The 21,202-nt window shown below is 39.7% G+C and overlaps 1 pseudogene across 1 annotated transcript in view; it reads right to left on the bottom strand.

Annotated features, from left to right (window-relative positions):
- Positions 1-21,202, bottom strand: part of LOC110530822 (receptor-type tyrosine-protein phosphatase mu-like) — a 583,690-nt pseudogene that overhangs the window by 78,928 nt on the left and 483,560 nt on the right. Inside the window, exon 23 of the transcript XR_016482710.1 lies at positions 21,039-21,075. The product of XR_016482710.1 is annotated as a receptor-type tyrosine-protein phosphatase mu-like (transcript). The remainder of the gene's footprint in view (positions 1-21,038; positions 21,076-21,202) is intronic.

The following is a 21,202-nucleotide window of genomic DNA, read 5'->3' as shown; positions in this document are numbered from 1 at the left end:
TAGAAGAGAGGACCAGAACAGTAGTCTAATGTTATAGAAGAGAGGACCAGAGCAGTAGTCTGTTATAGAAGAGAGGACCAGAACAGTAATCTGTTATAGAAGAGAGGACCAGAGCAGTAGTCTGTTATAGAAGAGAGGACCAGAACAGTAGTCTAATGTTATAGAAGAGAGGACCAGAGCAGTAGTCTGTTATAGAAGAGAGGACCAGAACAGTAATCTGTTATAGAAGAGAGGACCAGAACAGTAGTCTAATGTTATAGAAGAGAGGACCAGAACAGTAGTCTAATGTTATAGAAGAGAGGACCAGAACAGTAGTCTAATGTTATAGAAGAGAGGACCAGAGCAGTAGTCTGTTATAGAAGAGAGGACCAGAACAGTAATCTGTTATAGAAGAGAGGACCAGAACAGTAGTCTAATGTTATAGAAGAGAGGACCAGAACAGTAGTCTGTTATAGAAGAGAGGACCAGAACAGTAGTCTGTTATAGAAGAGAGGACCAGAACAGTAGTCTGTTATAGAAGAGAGGACCAGAACAGTAGTCTAATGTTATAGAAGAGAGGACCAGAACAGTAGTCTAATGTTATAGAAGAGAGGACCAGAACAGTAGTCTGATATAGAAGAGAGGACCAGAACAGTAGTCTAATGTTATAGAAGAGAGGACCAGAACAGTAGTCTAATGTTATAGAAGAGAGGACCAGAACAGTAGTCTAATGTTATAGAAGAGAGGACCAGAACAGTAGTCTAATGTTATAGAAGAGAGGACCAGAACAGTAGTCTAATGTTATAGAAGAGAGGACCAGAACAGTAGTCTGTTATAGAAGAGAGGACCAGAACAGTAGTCTAATGTTATAGAAGAGAGGACCAGAACAGTAGTCTGTTATAGAAGAGAGGACCAGAACAGTAGTCTGTTATAGAAGAGAGGACCAGAACAGTAGTCTAATGTTATAGAAGAGAGAACCAGAACAGTTGTCTAATGTTATAGTAGAGAGGACCAGAACAGTAGTCTAATGTTATAGAAGAGAGGACCAGAACAGTAGTCTGTTATAGAAGAGAGGACCAGAACAGTAGTCTGTTATAGAAGAGAGGACCAGAACAGTAGTCTAATGTTATAGAAGAGAGAACCAGAACAGTTGTCTAATGTTATAGTAGAGAGGACCAGAACAGTAGTCTAATGTTATAGAAGAGAGGACCAGAACAGTAGTCTGTTATAGAAGAGAGGACCAGAACAGTAGTCTGTTATAGAAGAGAGGACCAGAACAGTAGTCTAATGTTATAGAAGAGAGGACCAGAACAGTTGTCTAATGTTATAGAAGAGAGGACCAGAACAGTAGTCTAATGTTATAGAAGAGAGGACCAGAACAGTAGTCTGTTATAGAAGAGAGGACCAGAACAGTAATCTGTTATAGAAGAGAGGACCAGAACAGTAGTCTAATGTTATAGAAGAGAGGACCAGAACAGTAGTCTAATGTTCTAGAAGAGAGGACCAGAACAGTAGTCTAATGTTATAGAAGAGAGGACCAGAACAGTAGTCTAATGTTATAGAAGAGAGGACCAGAACAGTAGTCTAATGTTCTAGAAGAGAGGACCAGAACAGTAGTCTAATGTTATAGAAGAGAGGACCAGAACAGTAGTCTGTTATAGAAGAAAGGACCAGAACAGTAGTCTAATGTTATAGAAGAAAGGACCAGAACAGTAGTCTGTTATAGAAGAGAGGACCAGAACAGTAGTCTGTTATAGAAGAAAGGACCAGAACAGTAGTCTAATGTTATAGAAGAAAGGACCAGAACAGTAGTCTGTTATAGAAGAGAGGACCAGAACAGTAGTCTGTTATAGAAGAGAGGACCAGAACAGTAGTCTGTTATAGAAGAAAGGACCAGAACAGTAGTCTAATGTTCTAGAAGAGAGGACCAGAACAGTAGTCTGTTATAGAAGAGAGGACCAGAACAGTAGTCTGTTATAGTAGAGAGGACCAGAACAGTAGTCTGTTATAGAAGAGAGGACCAGAACAGTAGTCTAATGTTATAGAAGAGAGGACCAGAACAGTAGTCTAATGTTATAGAAGAGAGGACCAGAACAGTAGTCTGTTAGATAAGAGAGGACCAGAACAGTAGTCTAATGTTAGATAAGAGAGGACCAGAACAGTAGTCTAATGTTATAGAAGAGAGGACCAGAACAGTTGTCTGTTATAGAAGAGAGGACCAGAACAGTAGTCTAATGTTATAGAAGAGAGGACCAGAACAGTTGTCTGTTATAGAAGAGAGGACCAGAACAGTAGTCTAATGTTATAGAAGAGAGGACCAGAACAGTTGTCTGTTATAGAAGAGAGGACCAGAACAGTAGTCTAATGTTATAGAAGAGAGGACCAGAACAGTTGTCTGTTATAGAAGAGAGGACCAGAACAGTAGTCTAATGTTATAGAAGAGAGGACCAGAACAGTAGTCTAATGTTATAGAAGAGAGGACCAGAACAGTAGTCTGTTAGATAAGAGAGGACCAGAACAGTAGTCTGATATAGAAGAGAGGACCAGAACAGTAGTCTAATGTTATAGAAGAGAGGACCAGAACAGTAGTCTAATGTTATAGAAGAGAGGACCAGAACAGTAGTCTAATGTTATAGAAGAGAGGACCAGAACAGTAGTCTAATGTTATAGAAGAGAGGACCAGAACAGTAGTCTAATGTTATAGAAGAGAGGACCAGAACAGTAGTCTGTTATAGAAGAGAGGACCAGAACAGTAGTCTAATGTTATAGAAGAGAGGACCAGAACAGTAGTCTGTTATAGAAGAGAGGACCAGAACAGTAGTCTGTTATAGTAGAGAGGACCAGAACAGTAGTCTGTTATAGAAGAGAGGACCAGAACAGTAGTCTAATGTTATAGAAGAGAGGACCAGAACAGTAGTCTAATGTTATAGAAGAGAGGACCAGAACAGTAGTCTGTTAGATAAGAGAGGACCAGAACAGTAGTCTAATGTTAGATAAGAGAGGACCAGAACAGTAGTCTAATGTTATAGAAGAGAGGACCAGAACAGTTGTCTGTTATAGAAGAGAGGACCAGAACAGTAGTCTAATGTTATAGAAGAGAGGACCAGAACAGTTGTCTGTTATAGAAGAGAGGACCAGAACAGTAGTCTAATGTTATAGAAGAGAGGACCAGAACAGTAGTCTAATGTTATAGAAGAGAGGACCAGAACAGTTGTCTGTTATAGAAGAGAGGACCAGAACAGTAGTCTAATGTTATAGAAGAGAGGACCAGAACAGTAGTCTGTTATAGAAGAGAGGACCAGAACAGTAGTCTAATGTTATAGAAGAGAGGACCAGAACAGTAGTCTAATGTTATAGAAGAGAGGACCAGAACAGTAGTCTAATGTTATAGAAGAGAGGACCCGAACAGTAGTCTAATGTTATAGAAGAGAGGACCAGAACAGTTGTCTGTTATAGAAGAGAGGACCAGAACAGTAGTCTGTTATAGAAGAGAGGACCAGAACAGTAGTCTGTTATAGAAGAGAGGACCAGAACAGTAGTCTAATGTTATAGTAGAGAGGACCAGAACAGTAGTCTAATGTTATAGAAGAGAGGACCAGAACAGTTGTCTGTTATAGAAGAGAGGACCAGAACAGTAGTCTGTTATAGAAGAGAGGACCAGAACAGTAGTCTGTTATAGAAGAGAGGACCAGAACAGTAGTCTAATGTTATAGAAGAGAGGACCAGAACAGTAGTCTGTTATAGAAGAGAGGACCAGAACAGTAGTCTAATGTTATAGAAGAGAGGACCAGAACAGTTGTCTAATGTTATAGTAGAGAGGACCAGAACAGTAGTCTAATGTTATAGAAGAGAGGACCAGAACAGTAGTCTGTTATAGAAGAGAGGACCAGAACAGTAGTCTGTTATAGAAGAGAGGACCAGAACAGTAGTCTGTTATAGAAGAGAGGACCAGAACAGTAGTCTAATGTTATAGAAGAGAGGACCAGAACAGTAGTCTGTTATAGAAGAGAGGACCAGAACAGTAGTCTGTTATAGAAGAGAGGACCAGAACAGTAGTCTAATGTTATAGAAGAGAGGACCAGAACAGTAGTCTAATGTTATAGAAGAGAGGACCAGAACAGTAGTCTGTTATAGAAGAGAAGACCAGAACAGTAGTCTGTTATAGAAGAGAGGACCAGAACAGTAGTCTGTTATAGAATAGAGGACCAGAACAGTAGTCTGTTATAGAAGAGAGAACCAGAACAGTAGTCTAATGTTGTAGAAGAGAGGACCAGAGCAGTAGTCTAATGTTATAGAAGAGAGGACCAGAACAGTAGTCTGTTATAGAAGAGAGGACCAGAACAGTAGTCTAATGTTATAGAAGAGAGGACCAGAACAGTAGTCTGTTATAGAAGAGAGGACCAGAACAGTAGTCTAATGTTGTAGAAGAGAGGACCAGAACAGTAGTCTGTTATAGAAGAGAGGACCAGAACAGTAGTCTAATGTTATAGAAGAGAGGACCAGAGCAGTAGTCTAATGTTATAGAAGAGAGGACCAGAACAGTAGTCTGTTATAGAAGAGAGGACCAGAACAGTAGTCTAATGTTATAGAAGAGAGGACCAGAACAGTAGTCTGTTATAGAAGAGAAGACCAGAACAGTAGTCTGTTATAGAAGAGAAGACCAGAACAGTAGTCTGTTATAGAAGAGAGAACCAGAACAGTAGTCTGTTATAGAAGAGAGGACCAGAACAGTAGTCTAATGTTATAGAAGAGAGGACCAGAACAGTAGTCTAATGTTATAGAAGAGAGGACCAGAACAGTAGTCTGTTATAGAAGAGAAGACCAGAACAGTAGTCTAATGTTATAGAAGAGAGGACCAGAACAGTAGTATGTTATAGAAGAGAGGACCAGAACAGTAGTCTAATGTTATAGAAGAGAGGACCAGAACAGTAGTCTGTTATAGAAGAGAGGACCAGAACAGTAGTCTAATGTTATAGAAGAGAGGACCAGAACAGTAGTCTAATGTTATAGAAGAGAGGACCAGAACAGTAGTCTAATGTTATAGAAGAGAGGACCAGAACAGTAGTCTAATGTTATAGAAGAGAGGACCAGAACAGTAGTCTAATGTTATAGAAGAGAGGACCAGAACAGTAGTCTAATGTTATAGAAGAGAGGACCAGAACAGTAGTCTAATGTTATAGAAGAGAGGACCAGAACAGCAGTCTAATGTTATAGAAGAGAGGACCAGAACAGTAGTCTGTTAGATAAGAGAGGACCAGAACAGTAGTCTGATATAGAAGAGAGGACCAGAACAGTAGTCTAATGTTATAGAAGAGAGGACCAGAACAGTAGTCTAATGTTATAGAAGAGAGGACCAGAACAGTAGTCTAATGTTATAGAAGAGAGGACCAGAACAGTAGTCTAATGTTATAGAAGAGAGGACCAGAACAGTAGTCTAATGTTATAGAAGAGAGGACCAGAACAGTAGTCTGTTATAGAAGAGAGGACCAGAACAGTAGTCTAATGTTATAGAAGAGAGGACCAGAACAGTAGTCTGTTATAGAAGAGAGGACCAGAACAGTAGTCTGTTATAGTAGAGAGGACCAGAACAGTAGTCTGTTATAGAAGAGAGGACCAGAACAGTAGTCTAATGTTATAGAAGAGAGGACCAGAACAGTAGTCTAATGTTATAGAAGAGAGGACCAGAACAGTAGTCTGTTAGATAAGAGAGGACCAGAACAGTAGTCTAATGTTAGATAAGAGAGGACCAGAACAGTAGTCTAATGTTATAGAAGAGAGGACCAGAACAGTTGTCTGTTATAGAAGAGAGGACCAGAACAGTAGTCTAATGTTATAGAAGAGAGGACCAGAACAGTTGTCTGTTATAGAAGAGAGGACCAGAACAGTAGTCTAATGTTATAGAAGAGAGGACCAGAACAGTAGTCTAATGTTATAGAAGAGAGGACCAGAACAGTTGTCTGTTATAGAAGAGAGGACCAGAACAGTAGTCTAATGTTATAGAAGAGAGGACCAGAACAGTAGTCTGTTATAGAAGAGAGGACCAGAACAGTAGTCTAATGTTATAGAAGAGAGGACCAGAACAGTAGTCTAATGTTATAGAAGAGAGGACCAGAACAGTAGTCTAATGTTATAGAAGAGAGGACCAGAACAGTAGTCTAATGTTATAGAAGAGAGGACCAGAACAGTTGTCTGTTATAGAAGAGAGGACCAGAACAGTAGTCTGTTATAGAAGAGAGGACCAGAACAGTAGTCTGTTATAGAAGAGAGGACCAGAACAGTAGTCTAATGTTATAGTAGAGAGGACCAGAACAGTAGTCTAATGTTATAGAAGAGAGGACCAGAACAGTTGTCTGTTATAGAAGAGAGGACCAGAACAGTAGTCTGTTATAGAAGAGAGGACCAGAACAGTAGTCTGTTATAGAAGAGAGGACCAGAACAGTAGTCTAATGTTATAGAAGAGAGGACCAGAACAGTAGTCTGTTATAGAAGAGAGGACCAGAACAGTAGTCTAATGTTATAGAAGAGAGGACCAGAACAGTTGTCTAATGTTATAGTAGAGAGGACCAGAACAGTAGTCTAATGTTATAGAAGAGAGGACCAGAACAGTAGTCTGTTATAGAAGAGAGGACCAGAACAGTAGTCTGTTATAGAAGAGAGGACCAGAACAGTAGTCTGTTATAGAAGAGAGGACCAGAACAGTAGTCTAATGTTATAGAAGAGAGGACCAGAACAGTAGTCTGTTATAGAAGAGAGGACCAGAACAGTAGTCTGTTATAGAAGAGAGGACCAGAACAGTAGTCTAATGTTATAGAAGAGAGGACCAGAACAGTAGTCTAATGTTATAGAAGAGAGGACCAGAACAGTAGTCTGTTATAGAAGAGAAGACCAGAACAGTAGTCTGTTATAGAAGAGAGGACCAGAACAGTAGTCTGTTATAGAATAGAGGACCAGAACAGTAGTCTGTTATAGAAGAGAGAACCAGAACAGTAGTCTAATGTTGTAGAAGAGAGGACCAGAGCAGTAGTCTAATGTTATAGAAGAGAGGACCAGAACAGTAGTCTGTTATAGAAGAGAGGACCAGAACAGTAGTCTAATGTTATAGAAGAGAGGACCAGAACAGTAGTCTGTTATAGAAGAGAGGACCAGAACAGTAGTCTAATGTTGTAGAAGAGAGGACCAGAACAGTAGTCTGTTATAGAAGAGAGGACCAGAACAGTAGTCTAATGTTATAGAAGAGAGGACCAGAGCAGTAGTCTAATGTTATAGAAGAGAGGACCAGAACAGTAGTCTGTTATAGAAGAGAGGACCAGAACAGTAGTCTAATGTTATAGAAGAGAGGACCAGAACAGTAGTCTGTTATAGAAGAGAAGACCAGAACAGTAGTCTGTTATAGAAGAGAAGACCAGAACAGTAGTCTGTTATAGAAGAGAGAACCAGAACAGTAGTCTGTTATAGAAGAGAGGACCAGAACAGTAGTCTAATGTTATAGAAGAGAGGACCAGAACAGTAGTCTAATGTTATAGAAGAGAGGACCAGAACAGTAGTCTGTTATAGAAGAGAAGACCAGAACAGTAGTCTAATGTTATAGAAGAGAGGACCAGAACAGTAGTATGTTATAGAAGAGAGGACCAGAACAGTAGTCTAATGTTATAGAAGAGAGGACCAGAACAGTAGTCTGTTATAGAAGAGAGGACCAGAACAGTAGTCTAATGTTATAGAAGAGAGGACCAGAACAGTAGTCTAATGTTATAGAAGAGAGGACCAGAACAGTAGTCTAATGTTATAGAAGAGAGGACCAGAACAGTAGTCTAATGTTATAGAAGAGAGGACCAGAACAGTAGTCTAATGTTATAGAAGAGAGGACCAGAACAGTAGTCTAATGTTATAGAAGAGAGGACCAGAACAGTAGTCTAATGTTATAGAAGAGAGGACCAGAACAGCAGTCTAATGTTATAGAAGAGAGGACCAGAACAGTAGTCTAATGTTATAGAAGAGAGGACCAGAACAGTAGTCTAATGTTATAGAAGAGAGGACCAGAACAGTAGTCTAATGTTATAGAAGAGAGGACCAGAACAGTAGTCTAATGTTATAGAAGAAAGGACCAGAACAGTAGTCTGTTATAGAAGAGAGGACCAGAACAGTAGTCTAATGTTCTAGAAGAGAGGACCAGAACAGTAGTCTGTTATAGAAGAGAGGACCAGAACAGTAGTCTAATGTTATAGAAGAGAGGACCAGAACAGTAGTCTAATGTTATAGAAGAGAGGACCAGAACAGTAGTCTAATGTTATAGAAGAGAGGACCAGAACAGTAGTCTAATGTTATAGAAGAGAGGACCAGAACAGTAGTTTGTTATAGAAGAGAGGACCAGAACAGTAGTCTGTTATAGAAGAGAGGACCAGAACAGTAGTCTAATGTTGTAGAAGAGAGGACCAGAACAGTAGTCTAATGTTATAGAAGAGAGGACCAGAACAGTAGTCTAATGTTATAGAAGAGAGGACCAGAACAGTAGTCTAATGTTGTAGAAGAGAGGACCAGAACAGTAGTCTGTTATAGAAGAGAGGACCAGAACAGTTGTCTAATGTTATAGAAGAGAGGACCAGAACAGTAGTCTAATGTTATAGAAGAAAGGACCAGAACAGTAGTCTGTTATAGAAGAGAGGACCAGAACAGTTGTCTAATGTTATAGAAGAGAGGACCAGAACAGTAGTCTAATGTTATAGAAGAAAGGACCAGAACAGTAGTCTAATGTTATAGAAGAGAGGACCAGAACAGTTGTCTAATGTTATAGAAGAGAGGACCAGAACAGTAGTCTAATGTTATAGAAGAAAGGACCAGAACAGTAGTCTAATGTTATAGAAGAGAGGACCAGAACAGTAGTCTGTTATAGAAGAGAAGACCAGAACAGTAGTCTAATGTTATAGAAGAGAGGACCAGAACAGTAGTCTAATGTTATAGAAGAGAGGACCAGAACAGTAGTCTGTTATAGAAGAGAGGACCAGAACAGTAGTCTGTTATAGAAGAGAGGACCAGAACAGTAGTCTGTTATAGAAGAGAAGACCAGAACAGTAGTCTAATGTTATAGAAGAGAAGACCAGAACAGTAGTCTAATGTTATAGAAGAGAGGACCAGAACAGTAGTCTGTTATAGAAGAGAGGACCAGAACAGTAGTCTGTTATAGAAGAGAGGACCAGAACAGTTGTCTAATGTTATAGAAGAGAGGACCAGAACAGTAGTCTAATGTTATAGAAGAAAGGACCAGAACAGTAGTCTGTTATAGAAGAGAAGACCAGAACAGTAGTCTAATGTTATAGAAGAGAGGACCAGAACAGTAGTCTGTTATAGAAGAGAGGACCAGAACAGTAGTCTAATGTTATAGAAGAGAGGACCAGAACAGTAGTCTGTTATAGAAGAGAGGACCAGAACAGTAGTCTGTTATAGAAAAGAGGACCAGAACAGTAGTCTAATGTTATAGAAGAGAGGACCAGAACAGTTGTCTAATGTTATAGAAGAGAGGACCAGAACAGTAGTCTAATGTTATAGTAGAGAGGACCAGAACAGTAGTCTAATGTTATAGAAGAGAGGACCAGAACAGTAGTCTGATGTTATAGAAGAGAGGACCAGAACAGTAGTCTAATGTTATAGAAGAGAGAACCAGAACAGTAGTCTGATGTTATAGAAGAGAGGACCAGAACAGTAGTCTAATGTTATAGTAGAGAGGACCAGAACAGTAGTCTAATGTTATAGAAGAGAGGACCAGAACAGTAGTCTGATGTTATAGAAGAGAGGACCAGAACAGTAGTCTAATGTTATAGAAGAGAGGACCAGAACAGTAGTCTAATGTTATAGAAGAGAGGACCAGAACAGTAGTCTGATGTTATAGAAGAGAGGACCAGAACAGTAGTCTAATGTTATAGTAGAGAGGACCAGAACAGTAGTCTAATGTTATAGAAGAGAGGACCAGAACAGTAGTCTGATGTTATAGAAGAGAGGACCAGAACAGTAGTCTGTTATAGAAGAGAGGACCAGAGCAGTAGTCTGTTATAGAAGAGAGGACCAGAACAGTAGTCTAATGTTATAGAAGAGAGGACCAGAGCAGTAGTCTGTTATAGAAGAGAGGACCAGAACAGTAATCTGTTATAGAAGAGAGGACCAGAACAGTAGTCTAATGTTATAGAAGAGAGGACCAGAACAGTAGTCTGTTATAGAAGAGAGGACCAGAACAGTAGTCTAATGTTATAGAAGAGAGGACCAGAGCAGTAGTCTGTTATAGAAGAGAGGACCAGAACAGTAATCTAATGTTATAGAAGAGAGGACCAGAACAGTAATCTAATGTTATAGAAGAGAGGACCAGAACAGTAGTCTGTTAGATAAGAGAGGACCAGAACAGTAGTCTAATGTTATAGAAGAGAGGACCAGAGCAGTAGTCTGTTATAGAAGAGAGGACCAGAACAGTAGTCTAATGTTATAGAAGAGAGGACCAGAACAGTAGTCTAATGTTATAGAAGAGAGGACCAGAACAGTAGTCTGTTATAGAAGAGAGGACCAGAACAGTAGTCTAATGTTATAGAAGAGAGGACCAGAACAGTAGTCTGTTATAGAAGAGAGGACCAGAACAGTAGTCTAATGTTATAGAAGAGAGGACCAGAACAGTAGTCTGTTATAGAAGAGAGGACCAGAGCAGTAGTCTGTTATAGAAGAGAGGACCAGAACAGTAGTCTAATGTTATAGAAGAGAGGACCAGAGCAGTAGTCTGTTATAGAAGAGAGGACCAGAACAGTAGTCTGTTATAGAAGAGAGGACCAGAACAGTAGTCTAATGTTATAGAAGAGAGGACCAGAGCAGTAGTCTGTTATAGAAGAGAGGACCAGAACAGTAATCTGTTATAGAAGAGAGGACCAGAGCAGTAGTCTGTTATAGAAGAGAGGACCAGAACAGTAGTCTAATGTTATAGAAGAGAGGACCAGAGCAGTAGTCTGTTATAGAAGAGAGGACCAGAACAGTAATCTGTTATAGAAGAGAGGACCAGAACAGTAGTCTAATGTTATAGAAGAGAGGACCAGAACAGTAGTCTAATGTTATAGAAGAGAGGACCAGAACAGTAGTCTAATGTTATAGAAGAGAGGACCAGAGCAGTAGTCTGTTATAGAAGAGAGGACCAGAACAGTAATCTGTTATAGAAGAGAGGACCAGAACAGTAGTCTAATGTTATAGAAGAGAGGACCAGAACAGTAGTCTGTTATAGAAGAGAGGACCAGAACAGTAGTCTGTTATAGAAGAGAGGACCAGAACAGTAGTCTGTTATAGAAGAGAGGACCAGAACAGTAGTCTAATGTTATAGAAGAGAGGACCAGAACAGTAGTCTAATGTTATAGAAGAGAGGACCAGAACAGTAGTCTGATATAGAAGAGAGGACCAGAACAGTAGTCTAATGTTATAGAAGAGAGGACCAGAACAGTAGTCTAATGTTATAGAAGAGAGGACCAGAACAGTAGTCTGATATAGAAGAGAGGACCAGAACAGTAGTCTAATGTTATAGAAGAGAGGACCAGAACAGTAGTCTAATGTTATAGAAGAGAGGACCAGAACAGTAGTCTGTTATAGAAGAGAGGACCAGAACAGTAGTCTAATGTTATAGAAGAGAGGACCAGAACAGTAGTCTAATGTTATAGAAGAGAGGACCAGAACAGTAGTCTGTTATAGAAGAGAGGACCAGAACAGTAGTCTAATGTTATAGAAGAGACGACCAGAACAGTAGTCTAATGTTATAGAAGAGAGGACCAGAACAGTAGTCTGTTATAGAAGAGAGGACCAGAACAGTAGTCTAATGTTATAGAAGAGAGGACCAGAACAGTAGTCTGTTATAGAAGAGAGGACCAGAACAGTAGTCTAATGTTATAGAAGAGAGGACCAGAACAGTAGTCTGTTATAGAAGAGAGGACCAGAACAGTAGTCTAATGTTATAGAAGAGAGAACCAGAACAGTTGTCTAATGTTATAGTAGAGAGGACCAGAACAGTAGTCTGTTATAGAAGAGAGGACCAGAACAGTAGTCTGTTATAGTAGAGAGGACCAGAACAGTAGTCTAATGTTATAGAAGAGAGGACCAGAACAGTAGTCTGTTATAGAAGAGAGGACCAGAACAGTAGTCTGTTATAGAAGAGAGGACCAGAACAGTTGTCTAATGTTGTAGAAGAGAGGACCAGAACAGTAGTCTGTTATAGAAGAGAGGACCAGAACAGTAGTCTGTTATAGAAGAGAGGACCAGAACAGTAGTCTGTTATAGAAGAGAGGACCAGAACAGTAGTCTGTTATAGTAGAGAGGACCAGAACAGTAGTCTGTTATAGTAGAGAGGACCAGAACAGTAGTCTGTTATAGAAGAGAGGACCAGAACAGTAGTCTGTTATAGAAGAGAGGACCAGAACAGTAGTCTGTTATAGAAGAGAGGACCAGAACAGTAGTCTAATGTTATAGAAGAGAGGACCAGAACAGTAGTCTAATGTTATAGAAGAGAGGACCAGAACAGTAGTCTGTTATAGAAGAGAGGACCAGAACAGTAGTCTAATGTTATAGAAGAGAGGACCAGAACAGTAGTCTGTTATAGAAGAGAGGACCAGAACAGTAGTCTAATGTTATAGAAGAGAGGACCAGAACAGTAGTGTAATGTTATAGAAGAGAGGACCAGAACAGTAGTCTAATGTTATAGAAGAGAGGACCAGAACAGTAGTCTAATGTTCTAGAAGAGAGGACCAGAACAGTAGTCTGTTATAGAAGAGAGGACCAGAACAGTAGTCTAATGTTATAGAAGAGAGGACCAGAACAGTAGTCTAATGTTCTAGAAGAGAGGACCAGAACAGTAGTCTAATGTTATAGAAGAGAGGACCAGAGCAGTAGTCTGTTATAGAAGAGAGGACCAGAACAGTAATCTGTTATAGAAGAGAGGACCAGAACAGTAGTCTGTTATAGAAGAGAGGACCAGAACAGTAGTCTAATGTTATAGAAGAGAGGACCAGAGCAGTAGTCTAATGTTATAGAAGAGAGGACCAGAACAGTAGTCTGTTATAGAAGAGAGGACCAGAACAGTAGTCTAATGTTATAGAAGAGAGGACCAGAACAGTAGTCTGTTATAGAAGAGAAGACCAGAACAGTAGTCTGTTATAGAAGAGAAGACCAGAACAGTAGTCTGTTATAGAAGAGAGAACCAGAACAGTAGTCTGTTATAGAAGAGAGGACCAGAACAGTAGTCTAATGTTATAGAAGAGAGGACCAGAACAGTAGTCTAATGTTATAGAAGAGAGGACCAGAACAGTAGTCTGTTATAGAAGAGAAGACCAGAACAGTAGTCTAATGTTATAGAAGAGAGGACCAGAACAGTAGTATGTTATAGAAGAGAGGACCAGAACAGTAGTCTAATGTTATAGAAGAGAGGACCAGAACAGTAGTCTGTTATAGAAGAGAGGACCAGAACAGTAGTCTAATGTTATAGAAGAGAGGACCAGAACAGTAGTCTAATGTTATAGAAGAGAGGACCAGAACAGTAGTCTAATGTTATAGAAGAGAGGACCAGAACAGTAGTCTAATGTTATAGAAGAGAGGACCAGAACAGTAGTCTAATGTTATAGAAGAGAGGACCAGAACAGTAGTCTAATGTTATAGAAGAGAGGACCAGAACAGTAGTCTAATGTTATAGAAGAGAGGACCAGAACAGCAGTCTAATGTTATAGAAGAGAGGACCAGAACAGTAGTCTAATGTTATAGAAGAGAGGACCAGAACAGTAGTCTAATGTTATAGAAGAGAGGACCAGAACAGTAGTCTAATGTTATAGAAGAGAGGACCAGAACAGCAGTCTAATGTTATAGAAGAGAGGACCAGAACAGTAGTCTAATGTTATAGAAGAGAGGACCAGAACAGTAGTCTAATGTTATAGAAGAGAGGACCAGAACAGTAGTCTAATGTTATAGAAGAGAGGACCAGAGCAGTAGTCTAATGTTATAGAAGAGAGGACCAGAACAGTAGTCTGTTATAGAAGAGAGGACCAGAACAGTAGTCTAATGTTATAGAAGAGAGGACCAGAACAGTAGTCTGTTATAGAAGAGAAGACCAGAACAGTAGTCTGTTATAGAAGAGAAGACCAGAACAGTAGTCTGTTATAGAAGAGAGAACCAGAACAGTAGTCTGTTATAGAAGAGAGGACCAGAACAGTAGTCTAATGTTATAGAAGAGAGGACCAGAACAGTAGTCTAATGTTATAGAAGAGAGGACCAGAACAGTAGTCTGTTATAGAAGAGAAGACCAGAACAGTAGTCTAATGTTATAGAAGAGAGGACCAGAACAGTAGTATGTTATAGAAGAGAGGACCAGAACAGTAGTCTAATGTTATAGAAGAGAGGACCAGAACAGTAGTCTGTTATAGAAGAGAGGACCAGAACAGTAGTCTAATGTTATAGAAGAGAGGACCAGAACAGTAGTCTAATGTTATAGAAGAGAGGACCAGAACAGTAGTCTAATGTTATAGAAGAGAGGACCAGAACAGTAGTCTAATGTTATAGAAGAGAGGACCAGAACAGTAGTCTAATGTTATAGAAGAGAGGACCAGAACAGTAGTCTAATGTTATAGAAGAGAGGACCAGAACAGTAGTCTAATGTTATAGAAGAGAGGACCAGAACAGCAGTCTAATGTTATAGAAGAGAGGACCAGAACAGTAGTCTAATGTTATAGAAGAGAGGACCAGAACAGTAGTCTAATGTTATAGAAGAGAGGACCAGAACAGTAGTCTAATGTTATAGAAGAGAGGACCAGAACAGTAGTCTAATGTTATAGAAGAAAGGACCAGAACAGTAGTCTGTTATAGAAGAGAGGACCAGAACAGTAGTCTAATGTTCTAGAAGAGAGGACCAGAACAGTAGTCTGTTATAGAAGAGAGGACCAGAACAGTAGTCTAATGTTATAGAAGAGAGGACCAGAACAGTAGTCTAATGTTATAGAAGAGAGGACCAGAACAGTAGTCTAATGTTATAGAAGAGAGGACCAGAACAGTAGTCTAATGTTATAGAAGAGAGGACCAGAACAGTAGTCTGTTATAGAAGAGAGGACCAGAACAGTAGTCTGTTATAAAAGAGAGGACCAGAACAGTAGTCTAATGTTGTAGAAGAGAGGACCAGAACAGTAGTCTAATGTTATAGAAGAGAGGACCAGAACAGTAGTCTAATGTTATAGAAGAGAGGACCAGAACAGTAGTCTAATGTTGTAGAAGAGAGGACCAGAACAGTAGTCTGTTATAGAAGAGAGGACCAGAACAGTTGTCTAATGTTATAGAAGAGAGGACCAGAACAGTAGTCTAATGTTATAGAAGAAAGGACCAGAACAGTAGTCTGTTATAGAAGAGAGGACCAGAACAGTTGTCTAATGTTATAGAAGAGAGGACCAGAACAGTAGTCTAATGTTATAGAAGAAAGGACCAGAACAGTAGTCTAATGTTATAGAAGAGAGGACCAGAACAGTTGTCTAATGTTATAGAAGAGAGGACCAGAACAGTAGTCTAATGTTATAGAAGAAAGGACCAGAACAGTAGTCTAATGTTATAGAAGAGAGGACCAGAACAGTAGTCTGTTATAGAAGAGAAGACCAGAACAGTAGTCTAATGTTATAGAAGAGAGGACCAGAACAGTAGTCTAATGTTATAGAAGAGAGGACCAGAACAGTAGTCTGTTATAGAAGAGAGGACCAGAACAGTAGTCTGTTATAGAAGAGAAGACCAGAACAGTAGTCTAATGTTATAGAAGAGAAGACCAGAACAGTAGTCTAATGTTATAGAAGAGAGGACCAGAACAGTAGTCTGTTATAGAAGAGAGGACCAGAACAGTAGTCTGTTATAGAAGAGAAGACCAGAACAGTAGTCTAATGTTATAGAAGAGAAGACCAGAACAGTAGTCTAATGTTATAGAAGAGAGGACCAGAACAGTAGTCTGTTATAGAAGAGAGGACCAGAACAGTAGTCTGTTATAGAAGAGAGGACCAGAACAGTTGTCTAATGTTATAGAAGAGAGGACCAGAACAGTAGTCTAATGTTATAGAAGAAAGGACCAGAACAGTAGTCTGTTATAGAAGAGAAGACCAGAACAGTAGTCTAATGTTATAGAAGAGAGGACCAGAACAGTAGTCTGTTATAGAAGAGAGGACCAGAACAGTAGTCTAATGTTATAGAAGAGAGGACCAGAACAGTAGTCTGTTATAGAAGAGAGGACCAGAACAGTAGTCTGTTATAGAAAAGAGGACCAGAACAGTAGTCTAATGTTATAGAAGAGAGGACCAGAACAGTTGTCTAATGTTATAGAAGAGAGGACCAGAACAGTAGTCTAATGTTATAGTAGAGAGGACCAGAACAGTAGTCTAATGTTATAGAAGAGAGGACCAGAACAGTAGTCTGATGTTATAGAAGAGAGGACCAGAACAGTAGTCTAATGTTATAGAAGAGAGAACCAGAACAGTAGTCTGATGTTATAGAAGAGAGGACCAGAACAGTAGTCTAATGTTATAGTAGAGAGGACCAGAACAGTAGTCTAATGTTATAGAAGAGAGGACCAGAACAGTAGTCTGATGTTATAGAAGAGAGGACCAGAACAGTAGTCTAATGTTATAGAAGAGAGGACCAGAACAGTAGTCTAATGTTATAGAAGAGAGGACCAGAACAGTAGTCTGATGTTATAGAAGAGAGGACCAGAACAGTAGTCTAATGTTATAGTAGAGAGGACCAGAACAGTAGTCTAATGTTATAGAAGAGAGGACCAGAACAGTAGTCTGATGTTATAGAAGAGAGGACCAGAACAGTAGTCTGTTATAGAAGAGAGGACCAGAGCAGTAGTCTGTTATAGAAGAGAGGACCAGAACAGTAGTCTAATGTTATAGAAGAGAGGACCAGAACAGTTGTCTAATGTTATAGAAGAGAGGACCAGAACAGTAGTCTAATGTTATAGAAGAGAGGACCAGAACAGTAGTCTAATGTTATAGAAGAGAGGACCAGAACAGTTGTCTAATGTTATAGAAGAGAGGACCAGAACAGTAGTCTAATGTTATAGAAGAGAGGACCAGAACAGTAGTCTAATGTTATAGAAAAGAGGACCAGAACAGTAGTCTGTTATAGAAGAGAAGACCAGAACAGTAGTCTGTTATAGAAGAGAGGACCAGAGCAGTAGTCTGTTATAGAAGAGAGGACCAGAACAGTAGTCTAATGTTATAGAAGAGAGGACCAGAGCAGTAGTCTGTTATAGAAGAGAGGACCAGAACAGTAATCTGTTATAGAAGAGAGGACCAGAACAGTAGTCTAATGTTATAGAAGAGAGGACCAGAACAGTAGTCTGTTATAGAAGAGAGGACCAGAACAGTAGTCTAATGTTATAGAAGAGAGGACCAGAGCAGTAGTCTGTTATAGAAGAGAGGACCAGAACAGTAATCTAATGTTATAGAAGAGAGGACCAGAACAGTAATCTAATGTTATAGAAGAGAGGACCAGAACAGTAGTCTGTTAGATAAGAGAGGACCAGAACAGTAGTCTAATGTTATAGAAGAGAGGACCAGAGCAGTAGTCTGTTATAGAAGAGAGGACCAGAACAGTAGTCTAATGTTATAGAAGAGAGGACCAGAACAGTAGTCTAATGTTATAGAAGAGAGGACCAGAACAGTAGTCTGTTATAGAAGAGAGGACCAGAACAGTAGTCTAATGTTATAGAAGAGAGGACCAGAACAGTAGTCTGTTATAGAAGAGAGGACCAGAGCAGTAGTCTGTTATAGAAGAGAGGACCAGAACAGTAGTCTAATGTTATAGAAGAGAGGACCAGAGCAGTAGTCTGTTATAGAAGAGAGGACCAGAACAGTAGTCTAATGTTATAGAAGAGAGGACCAGAGCAGTAGTCTGTTATAGAAGAGAGGACCAGAACAGTAATCTGTTATATAAGAGAGGACCAGAGCAGTAGTCTGTTATAGAAGAGAGGACCAGAACAGTAGTCTAATGTTATAGAAGAGAGGACCAGAGCAGTAGTCTGTTATAGAAGAGAGGACCAGAACAGTAATCTGTTATAGAAGAGAGGACCAGAACAGTAGTCTAATGTTATAGAAGAGAGGACCAGAACAGTAGTCTAATGTTATAGAAGAGAGGACCAGAACAGTAGTCTAATGTTATAGAAGAGAGGACCAGAGCAGTAGTCTGTTATAGAAGAGAGGACCAGAACAGTAATCTGTTATAGAAGAGAGGACCAGAACAGTAGTCTAATGTTATAGAAGAGAGGACCAGAACAGTAGTCTGTTATAGAAGAGAGGACCAGAACAGTAGTCTGTTATAGAAGAGAGGACCAGAACAGTAGTCTGTTATAGAAGAGAGGACCAGAACAGTAGTCTAATGTTATAGAAGAGAGGACCAGAACAGTAGTCTAATGTTATAGAAGAGAGGACCAGAACAGTAGTCTGATATAGAAGAGAGGACCAGAACAGTAGTCTAATGTTATAGAAGAGAGGACCAGAACAGTAGTCTAATGTTATAGAAGAGAGGACCAGAACAGTAGTCTGATATAGAAGAGAGGACCAGAACAGTAGTCTAATGTTATAGAAGAGAGGACCAGAACAGTAGTCTAATGTTATAGAAGAGAGGACCAGAACAGTAGTCTGTTATAGAAGAGAGGACCAGAACAGTAGTCTAATGTTATAGAAGAGAGGACCAGAACAGTAGTCTAATGTTATAGAAGAGAGGACCAGAACAGTAGTCTGTTATAGAAGAGAGGACCAGAACAGTAGTCTAATGTTATAGAAGAGACGACCAGAACAGTAGTCTAATGTTATAGAAGAGAGGACCAGAACAGTAGTCTGTTATAGAAGAGAGGACCAGAACAGTAGTCTAATGTTATAGAAGAGAGGACCAGAACAGTAGTCTGTTATAGAAGAGAGGACCAGAACAGTAGTCTAATGTTATAGAAGAGAGAACCAGAACAGTTGTCTAATGTTATAGTAGAGAGGACCAGAACAGTAGTCTAATGTTATAGAAGAGAGGACCAGAACAGTAGTCTGTTATAGAAGAGAGGACCAGAACAGTAGTCTGTTATAGAAGAGAGGACCAGAACAGTTGTCTAATGTTGTAGAAGAGAGGACCAGAACAGTAGTCTGTTATAGAAGAGAGGACCAGAACAGTAGTCTGTTATAGAAGAGAGGACCAGAACAGTAGTCTGTTATAGAAGAGAGGACCAGAACAGTAGTCTGTTATAGTAGAGAGGACCAGAACAGTAGTCTGTTATAGAAGAGAGGACCAGAACAGTAGTCTGTTATAGTAGAGAGGACCAGAACAGTAGTCTGTTATAGAAGAGAGGACCAGAACAGTAGTCTGTTATAGAAGAGAGGACCAGAACAGTAGTCTGTTATAGAAGAGAGGACCAGAACAGTAGTCTAATGTTATAGAAGAGAGGACCAGAACAGTAGTCTAATGTTATAGAAGAGAGGACCAGAACAGTAGTCTGTTATAGAAGAGAGGACCAGAACAGTAGTCTAATGTTATAGAAGAGAGGACCAGAACAGTAGTCTGTTATAGAAGAGAGGACCAGAACAGTAGTCTAATGTTATAGAAGAGAGGACCAGAACAGTAGTCTAATGTTATAGAAGAGAGGACCAGAACAGTAGTCTAATGTTATAGAAGAGAGGACCAGAACAGTAGTCTAATGTTCTAGAAGAGAGGACCAGAACAGTAGTCTGTTATAGAAGAGAGGACCAGAACAGTAGTCTAATGTTATAGAAGAGAGGACCAGAACAGTAGTCTAATGTTCTAGAAGAGAGGACCAGAACAGTAGTCTGTTATAGAAGAGAGGACCAGAACAGTAGTCTAATGTTATAGAAGAGAGGACCAGAACAGTAGTCTAATGTTATAGAAGAGAGGACCAGAACAGTAGTCTAATGTTCTAGAAGAGAGGACCAGAACAGTAGTCTAATGTTATAGTAGAGAGGACCAGAACAGTAGTCTAATGTTATAGAAGAGAGGACCAGAACAGTAGTCTGTTATAGAAGAGAGGACCAGAACAGTAGTCTGTTATAGTAGAGAGGACCAGAACAGTAGTCTGTTATAGAAGAGAGGACCAGAACAGTAGTCTGTTATAGTAGAGAGGACCAGAACAGTAGTCTGTTATAGAAGAGAGGACCAGAACAGTAGTCTGTTATAGAAGAGAGGACCAGAACAGTAGTCTAATGTTATAGAAGAGAGGACCAGAACAGTAGTCTAATGTTATAGAAGAGAGGACCAGAACAGTAGTCTAATGTTATAGAAGAGAGGACCAGAACAGTAGTCTAATGTTATAGAAGAGAGGACCAGAACAGTAGTCTAATGTTATAGTAGAGAGGACCAGAACAGTAGTCTAATGTTATAGAAGAGAGGACCAGAACAGTAGTCTAATGTTATAGAAGAGATGACCAGAACAGTAGTCTGTTATAGAAGAGAGGACCAGAACAGTAGTCTGTTATAGAAGAGAGGACCAGAACAGTAGTCTGTTATAGAAGAGAGGACCAGAACAGTAGTCTAATGTTATAGAAGAGAGGACCAGAACAGTAGTCTAATGTTATAGAAGAGAGGACCAGAACAGTAGTCTAATGTTATAGAAGAGAGGACCAGAACAGTTGTCTGTTATAGAAGAGAGGACCAGAACAGTAGTCTGTTATAGAAGAGAAGACCAGAACAGTAATGTTTGGGAAAGATTAGGAGAAGTGTTAAAAGAGGCTGATAGCAGTGTGGTGTTGTGTGTGATGATTGTGAGGCGCTATACACATTTTGACTGAGGAACAGGAGTGGAACAATAGGATTTATTTCTTTCAGCATCTTGAGAGACTGTGAGAGACTGTAAGAGATCTTGAGAGACTGTAAGCAAGGCTCTACAAGGAACATGTAAATATATATATATATACAAGATGTTGAAAAGTGAGAGAGATGTCTGAGCACACCTGAATACAGCCTCACTTAAAAAAACAACAAAAAAAACAGACAGCCTTAACAAATCAATCCACCCATCCACACACACAGTTCATAGTATCCCATCTTACCTTGGGTAGCGATGTAATGGTTCGGCCTGTGGTAGCCCTGAAAAACAAAGACGTCAGAGAGAATATTAAAATCCCGGTCTTTAGAATGCCAAGAGGTTCGCATCGTCATTCGTTCAGAAGTGGTGACACGTTTGTCAAGAGTCCTGTTGTCGTTCAGTCAATAT

The sequence above is a fragment of the Oncorhynchus mykiss genome, chromosome 8, assembly GCF_057628025.1.
Source record: "Oncorhynchus mykiss isolate SJ-2025 chromosome 8, ASM5762802v1, whole genome shotgun sequence".
Classification (NCBI taxonomy): Eukaryota; Metazoa; Chordata; class Actinopteri; order Salmoniformes; family Salmonidae; genus Oncorhynchus; species Oncorhynchus mykiss.
The sequence above is the reverse complement of the archived record's forward strand: the minus strand, read 5'-3'. Positions and strand labels throughout refer to the sequence as shown.